This window comes from Rhea americana, unplaced genomic scaffold (assembly GCF_003343005.1).
Source record: "Rhea americana isolate MKP2758 unplaced genomic scaffold, rheAme1 scaffold_0, whole genome shotgun sequence".
In the NCBI taxonomy this organism is placed as follows: domain Eukaryota; kingdom Metazoa; phylum Chordata; class Aves; order Rheiformes; family Rheidae; genus Rhea; species Rhea americana.
The window spans coordinates 13371119-13379997 of NW_028185037.1; the positions used below are offsets into that span (position 1 = coordinate 13371119).

Here is an 8879-nt window from a genome sequence, read left to right on the forward strand (position 1 = left end):
CCAAAACTTTASAAATGCCATTATGCCCTTTCCTACATCAGTTACAGAGATTGTGCTATTTGGCCTTTAATGACATACTTCACCCAGATTAAGTCAAACGAAGGGTTGGGAACCATCTAGGTTCCCTGGGACAGTCAATGAGAAGATATCTTCTCTTGCATTTCCAGACAAAGATTCCACCTGTCTGAAAATAAGTGTCTAAGACAGTGGGTATCTGTCTCTCTTTGCAGACTATTTAGGGAGCCTAGATAATTAACTTAGAGCGGGCTTTTAGATGGCAGTTAACTGGGATGAATCCTATCCAGCATGACTACTCAGACTATATGAAGACACAGAGAACAAGTACCCTGAGCACTTTTGGTGCCAGGTGTGGCATGTAGCCAGTCACTTAAAATAGGATTCACTCCTCCCACGAAAGATCGTGCTTTACCTCAATTTTTTCTAAGTTGTATGCCTACTCTGTAAGATTCATGTTAACCTCTGCACTGAGATACATTTTAGTCTAAAATTGTAACCTACTTCATCTAGCTTTAGCTTATAAGACAAAAGCTATCCTAAATTAGATACTCAAGCTCCACTGTAGTTGATAGAGATTGACAAGCACCTCCAACTGAAAATTCATCCTTGTCATCAGTACAATCTTCAGATGGGAGAAATTTTTGGAGTCTCTTTCTGCTGATGATGGCGCCAGTCTGGTGTAGTCTTATCTAACTTAAAGTTCCTCTGTCAGAAACAGTCACATTTGGCCCCTCAGTATAGTCCATGGGGAGAATAAGAGGCATCTCTGGATCCTGATGAAACCAAAGAGCTGATATGCCTTTGAACAAGCCTGTTTCTCTCCATCAACAACAGAGGAAGTGAGGTTGACAGGACTTTCAGCTTCAACTCTGCAGCTCAATGCTTAACATTAGGCAGAAGTAGTCCATACTTTTTGCATCAAACCCACTGTTTTATCATCATTTATCACTCTTTAATCCAATATGGATTTCCCTGGTAGAAGAAAGGCTAGACAGGCCACAGCTCTGAGTCTTTCTTTGCCCTATACTACAAATCACTTATGCTCCACTTCCTATGAGACAAAATTACGCTAGCCTCTTCCTCCCATCCCCTCATCAAGATGGTGGCTATATGCAGTCCTAGTTGCATTGATCCCTCTAATCATGGGCCTTGTGCATGGTTATTACTCAGAACTGTTTTTTTTTTTTTTTTTTTTTTTTTTTTTTTTTTTTGCTGACTAGAGTCAATGTTTTTAAAATACATTGGTGAAGGCTTTCCATGGGAGCAATGGATTTGCTCTACCAGGGAGATCTTTCAAAAAGACCATCTTTTCTGCTGTGGCTGGTCTAACTTACAGTATAAGTCTGTCTCTCTCCACTTTTGCCTCTTATAAATTGCCTGTAAACAAAGATCTCCCAGGTTAGCTCTTTTAAACGGCTGAAATCATGCTGAGAAATGTGTTATTTTAGTTGAAAACAGAAAATGATTCTTTCTGTCACTTTACTGATCAAAAAAATGTTACATTTCAKGGCAGTTCACACTTTCAATCGTTTTAATTAGTTTGATATTGGCTAACTGATGTTAACCAGCTTGAAGCTGTCTAAGTGGTGACCAGCAGTACACTTCTGGCCTGTGAACAGTTTTCAGTTATCAAAGGCTAACTAAATCTAGTAGCCTAGCCCACAGATGAGCAAAAACCAGCTCTTGCTTGTGACCGTATATGCAAAGGGCAGGGAAACGAGGTCAGGGCTGCTCTGCACATGACTTTAGAAAACAGCTTTTCCACTAAGATTTTATCTGCTAAGGCTTTGTACTGGTAGGGGAGTAGGTGAGATTGGCAACTACTCTGTGAGCCTTAAGAATGTCTTGGTAACATTGGCCAGCTTTGCCAGCACAGAGGTCCACTTCAACTGAGAAGTGAGGGTCCAWCTGTGTGTGGACAAGACACAGCCCACTCACAACAGAGAGCTTAGTGACTCACCAAGGAAATAAGTAGCACAAATGGTGAAAATTTTACCTCCAAAGCCATGGGAACCTGCCTTGCTGCTTGATATTTCACTTTATAATTTGGAGGTTCTACGATTATATCCCAGATGTTGCTAAATATCTGAGAGAAGCAGTTCTACAAGGACTTTGTGTGTATACGAGTGAGAATAGCAAAGCCTTGCCCTTCAGATAGACATCTTATCACATGCAGCCATGCATGACCTTTTAAGGGAAAAGAAACGTTGACAGTGACGTGTAACTGTTTGGGTTAGCTATGAAAAACAACATAAAGATCTACGTTTAATATGGTGCAGCTGCTATCTAATTTGTGTCTTTAAAGAGGAATTTTTCATTAATTAGCTTAAAAAATAACATTTGGACTTTATTTCAAATATGTGTCTAGTGCCATAGCTGTATAACACAAAGCATGGCTGAGGTCAGAGACATGATGGCAATATTTTTTCTCCTACATCCTCCACACAAAAATATCTATTTTTCTCTCTAAATCAGGTAACATCATTCCTGAGCTTTTGTCTGGTTTGAAAGATGCGACTACACTGATGGTCAGACTTCCAGCTGCCCACCTATTTTAGGAAAGATGTTTTTCTGTGAACAAATAGATACTGAGCTCATGAGAAGTAATAGCCAAGAACATCTACAAAACAAATATTAAAATCTAGAAAAATATTGAATATTTATTTCTAGGATAAATTTCTAGCATCTGCTTTGAGATACTTGGATGATATTTTACTACTTTAACTTTCTAGAGTTATTTTTACTGGATATGTAATTTGTAGTAAAGCATGCTGCCTTTTCTACCGTTGATTAATAGCAGGACTGAGGAGAATATGTGAATCTGTTAGGAAAGGGCATGATATACCTAACACAGCCTACCTCTAGCAAGATGCAATCAAAAACCATCAATCCAGTGACTCTAACAAACAGCCAGTGAACCTGACTAGTGATTGCCCATCCGGTACACAAGGTGATTCATTTGCTCACTTGTTTAGGCTGTTCAGCATGTCTGCTGATTTTATATATATTCTAGGTTACTTCTTCTGAGTTTTGGTTTCTTCCTGTGGTCTGCTCATCTCTGATGTCTATATTCTGCCATCTGCCCCCAGCTAGGCAAATAAACCTCCAGATGAAAAGAGGCAGCTGCTTCAGTTACTCTGGCAGGACAAAAGCTTTGTGCTGGAGTTGGCAGCCAGCTGCAGCATAAAGGTGGAGCCACCCTGATCTAAAGCATCATGCAAAGAAATATCTAATTCCATCCAAAATCTATTCAATTGTGGCCTGGAGAAAAAATGTTTGGCAGTAACCAACGTAAACATGATCTATATTTATTCTTTCTTTTTGCTTATTTAGTTAAGCTTTTAAATCAAGTCTGTAGTACATAGTTAATAATTCTGGAAAAGAAGGCAAACCACTGCAATAGAAGTCATGTTTGTGAGGGAGGGATTTATCAAACCAAATGTCTCTATGGAAGGTATATTAAGTGCTCAGAAAACAAAACAAAACAAAAAATTAGTATAGGTGAAGGATCAGGGAGGAGGCTTCTTAAGTAGTGCATTCCCCATAGRCCCTGGTGCGGAGGAGAACTGGAGCCAACCAAGCAAAAAGTAAGTGCTATTMTAAGCGCTGTTCCTCCCCACAAGGGCTGGGTGAGCGCCCAAGTGCTGTTGTCCATGTCCGATGGTCCTAGAGTGAACGGAGGACTGTGGCTGTGCAGCTCTTCTCTCAMCTTGCCAAAGAAACGCCGGGAAGGGGTCTGCTGTACTCAGATATATTTGATGTCTTTTGCTTTTCTAGTCTCCTTGCTAAGTATGCCAGTCATGCAGATAGGTAAGAAATGGGCTAAATATGCCAGTTATCACATGTTCATATAATCTGTTCTCTTTACATACTTTRTTCCACAGGAGAAAAACCTAAAAGCTCATTCTCTGCAGAGTTTAACTGAAAACTATAATGCTATAAACAGCAAGGTCTAAACAGCAGCTCTGCAGTCACCTCTTTGCTTTGAAGAGAATGGGAGAGTTTGCCCTTAAATATGGGGAAAATGACTAAGAGATTTTCCTCATGCTGGTGACACACTTGAGTATGATTCTTACCTCCTTTAAGAGATGACCCAAGGCCCCCGTGTTTTGACTCTCCAGAGTGTCCCTTACTTTGCAAAGGCAGAACACTCTTGTAGGTATTTTTGCTTTCCAAGTGAGCATTCTTTTTGAATGATAAGTATAAAAATCCTATTCTCTACTGAGAGAAACAAAATAAAATGACTGCTCATATGTTATGCCTGTTGTCAGTTCAGACAAATGTGGAAGTTATTGCAATWAATTTTGTCAACATTTTTAATATGAGTAAATTGCTTTCCACAGTCTTAGCATCTTTATAAAAATGCATGTCATTTAGCTATAGAGAAAGAATAAAAATCAAACTGTTAATACAATAGCTAATCTTATACACATTAATTCATATAGGAAAATTCCTACTATATCAAAAAGGTCCCTATCTCAGTACAAGTATTTACAGTTCTTATCTGTCTTTTTCTCTTAAGAAAGAGGCAAAGATGTAAACTATTCTTGGGTAAAGACTAACAGTGTCTTGAATTATAATGTAAAAAATAAACACATGAATGTAAAATTTTCACATTAAACCTTAAGTAGGAACTACATTAGTCTTTAAATATCTTTTGTTTTGCAAGTAGCGCATTYGAAAGTCTATATATACTGAACTACAAAACAAGTTCAGATTTAGGAAAGTATCTATCGGCTCTAGTTGATATTTCAGTCTTATCAGTAGCACAAACTTTTACAAGCCCGTGAACACTGAATTTACACAAGCGAAACTGATGACATAAGCTGTCCTCTACAGCTGGTTATAAGCTATCTTTACTGAGACACAGCTGGGTGTCACCCTCATACTGAATCCACCAAAGTTTACATTAATAAAACACTGAGACGTGGCTTAAAAAAATTCACATACATTAATCTCTCTTACACTAGATATCCTCTCAGGAATAGAAAATGTTGTTATCCACTTCAGGTTCCTTTCATGATTCTTGAGTTTAGTTTCAGTCCAGGATAGGAATGTCCTTATTCATTTTAATGAAAAATGGTGTGAAAAAAATGAATGAGATACTGTAGAGAGCTTTCTTCTTATGTAAGAAATGTTAAATCATTTCAGATAATCCATTGCAAAAGACATTTGGGAAGGAGAAAAAAAATTGGGGAAAAGTTAATGAGATTGTTAGCTTCATTGCAAATGAAAACTTGGTTTTTGACACATATATTTTGAACTGAGCTTTTCTTAGYATTCAACTGTTACAATTCTTAAAAAACTTATTTTCTTTGGATTAGGCTAGATTTATATGTCCTATATCATGGAAAGGATACATTTATAGATATTTTAAAAACTTTGCAGGATCTTGTAGCTAGAAACAGAAACAGTACTCTAAGACCTTCCTCGCATTTTTGTCCTCTTTACTTAAAAATTATGACTTTTGCAAGACTATGTGATTTTGCAATATCTAATGTAAGCATTGGCTTTAATCCAGTAAATTTGTCTTGAAGGGCTCCTGAGAGCACTTAGGCAAGAGGAGGAGTTTTAAGAACTCAAAAGTTGTTTTGCCAGGGAGCGGTTGTAGATGTGCCCAACACATATAGACACATTGCTTCAGCAGACAGGTATGAAAAGTATGCATTTCTACCATTCCATAGGATAATAAGGATTATTTCATCATGTTACTAAACTAGCTGTAGTTCAAAGAGATTCATCAGAGGCTACACTTGATAATTTGTATTTATGCAGTTGTTGTTCCAAAAATCTCAAATTCAGAATTTTTAATAGCTTTTGAAAAAAAATAYTAATTTTGACCACTCTGAACTGTCTTAAAAAACATAAATCATTTTAAATAACTGAGAAGAAAATCCCAAACCTTCTGCTACATGCTGTAGAAAATATCAAATAATTCCAGTGACTTATATTTGTTATTCGAATGAATTGATCAGATTTTTATGACTCTTTGCCTACAACAAGAGGTATATTTAATTATTCAGAGAGTACTTTCTAGTTTTAAGTTCTTATGTATTATCAAAGAAACATTCAGGGCATATTCTTTTGTACTGTCATGTCATGAGATTTAGGCTTGACATCTGACACTTTTACAAAGTTGGGTACATGCAACCACAATGACATGTGGAACAAGCTTTACTTTGGAGYTCAGGACTATTTGCCCTTGACAATTTCTATAGGTAGTCAAATAAAGGGATTTTATGCTTAAATTAAATGTTAGTTTATCAACAAGAAATTGCAGAAGTCCCCAACTGTGTGAGAAAACTTTTTTTTTCTAGGATTTTTAATATGAATTTCCACAGAATAGGATTTAACCTTATAATTTGCATTAGAAAGAATTTGAGACTGGATTTAACCCAAGAAAAAATATGACAAATATTCCTTAATGTGTATATATAATTGAAGTGAATTCAACAGTTAAGCTTACATAACAAAGTTGAAATTGTCCTATTATTCCACATTTAAAGCTTTCAGTAGCAAAARCCGCAAAATTACAAATATCCAGTAGGTGTCATCTTCATACATAGCATATGTATGATAATCTGGTTTAGAATTTTTTAATTTCACTTAAACTAATCGCAGGAATCTTAAGCACAGGAACACATTTTCAGAAAAGCATGAGTAAAAATGTATGAATTTGATCTGATACACTCTAGTTAACACCAGGATTTCTGAACTACTTGCAACCTGGAAATGTTTATGCACAAAATAATTTACATGTACCCAGGACTGTACTTACATGTCTAAATAACATGTGTAAATATGCCTGTAAATGCACATGTTTAAACCTGAAAATCCATTTAATGGATTTAACTTAATTCATATGTCCTTAAAGCAGTATAAATATRTACTACAACATTGCCTTTGGTTCTGAAGCCTATATTGCACAAATAGATGTTAAGATCCTCTTTACTTATAGGGATCTTAAATGAAGTTGGAAGTGCCTCAGGAGGACAGGTAATTCCACTTCCATAGGTGGTTGCTTCCATAGGTTATGTTGCTGAATTTTTGAAATTACACCTCATAGAAATGAGTATTTTCATATGGATTATTCTGAATTATAAAGTAGACATCACAGATCCGCTTAATTTACATTGCTTTTCATTGCAAATCACTTTTATTAATATTTAGCATCTTTATATTTAGCTGAGGCATAAATGTACTGAGAAAACATTGAATCACTTCGATTCAGCCATCTTCAAATACAAGTAATATAAAGAAATACACACTCTGCATTTTAAACCCCTAACCTCCAACTRTTATTTGGCATTAGGCTAGTTACTAGGTCAGAGTTATGCCTTTTAGCATGTGATTAAAAAATGTACTTTGCCCATGTAGATGGATTTTGTAATACAATTGTTTAGCAATCTGGCAATGTTTCTGGTTTGGTTAGTGTGGAGCATTGCTTACGAAAGTCTATATGCAGCATAGCTGGACCTGATCCAAAATCCTTTGAAAATAATAGAAGGACTTCTAGGGCTGTGAACTAGTCAGACATGTGAAAAGGCTGAGCTATGACAGGTGAAGCTAAAGGCAGACATTTGCAGCAAATCATATTGTGGCAGATGGCAAAAGGCATACAAGTTGATTCCACTTGCAGCCTGAAAACTGCTTTTAATTCACACAGCTAATTGGGTGGAAAATGCCACTGTTTCGGATGGACTAATATTGATTAAACATTTGCATTTACATTAATGTATTTTTAATCAATTATTTTAATCAAGTCAGCCTGCGCTTTCCAAAAGTTAGATACTCTATAATCTGTGCTTCTGTGAAGATGCATGAGGAAGGAGACAGGATTTCAAAGGAAAATGCTTTTTTCCCCTATGATCTTGGTATAGGGTTRTGCACAGTATAAGACAGGGCTTCTGTATCACAGGTGAAAAAACAGGGAATTCTGCAAAACCATTCCCTAATTAAATCTTTATTTTTTCAAAGTGAATTAGTCACTCAAAAGCCAGGAAATGATTGTTGAGGCTGCCTACCCCTAAACATTGGTAAGAAGGTGAAAATGCAGACATGTGGAAATTTTACAAAGAAATATAGTGCACACATGGGCTTAGAGAGAAGATTACAGATTTCCTTGGAGAAAACAAAATCGTTGACTTGCTAAAAATGTCACGCTCTTCTGACTGCGTCGTGAGGCAGGCGGGAACTGTAGCAGCTTAGGGACTGGCAGAGATTTACGGCCATCACGGAACAAATAAACGTTCTTATTTGAGAAGGTTTCTTTGTTACGAAGCAGTGTTTTTGCGAACGTGAGGAATGAATCCTGATTTATCTTCCAYGTAACAGCACAGGTTATGTTTTGTTGTTGGCAGCGTGCAAGATAYGTAAGAGGGGAAGTGAAGCTGCAGGAAAGAAAGGCGTAGCAGGATGAGCGCCCGCGTTTACTGCGAAACACAACGTAGAAATCATTTTCTGCTCTCCCAACACTCACAAAAATGCTATGCGCTTTTGCTTTATGCAGGGATACAGTATTTTCTGAGCAGACGGCACTCAGCCAGCTACGCTTGAAGAGCAGGGCAGAGATGGCACCGGCTCCGCAGGGCGCTCGTGGCCTATGCCGGGTTTACCTAAAAAGACGCCTACACGAAGCGGGCGCGTTTGAAACGGACGTTCACGCTGCGGTGGGATACAAATAAAAGCGGAGAGAGGAGCTATTTCGCGAGATGGGTATGAGGCAGACGGACGGGGACAGCTTTGAGGACTGCCACCAGGGGATTAGCAGCGCAAAGGCCTTCAGGCTCGAGGCCGCGGCAGAGTATCAGCGGCAGGAGAGCAGCTGCAGAGGGCTCCCAGCCGGGGGGGGGGTCGCGGGC

At 37.8% G+C, this 8879-nt stretch overlaps 1 long non-coding RNA gene across 1 annotated transcript in view; it reads right to left on the reverse strand.

Moving 5' to 3' along the window:
• Nucleotides 1-7141: 7141 nt before the first annotated feature.
• LOC146602049 (uncharacterized) overlaps nt 7142-8879 on the reverse strand; it is a 2888-nt gene continuing 1150 nt past the window's right edge. The window contains exon 2 of the long non-coding RNA XR_014897203.1: nt 7142-8450. This is a non-coding gene — a long non-coding RNA (uncharacterized LOC146602049). The remainder of the gene's footprint in view (nt 8451-8879) is intronic.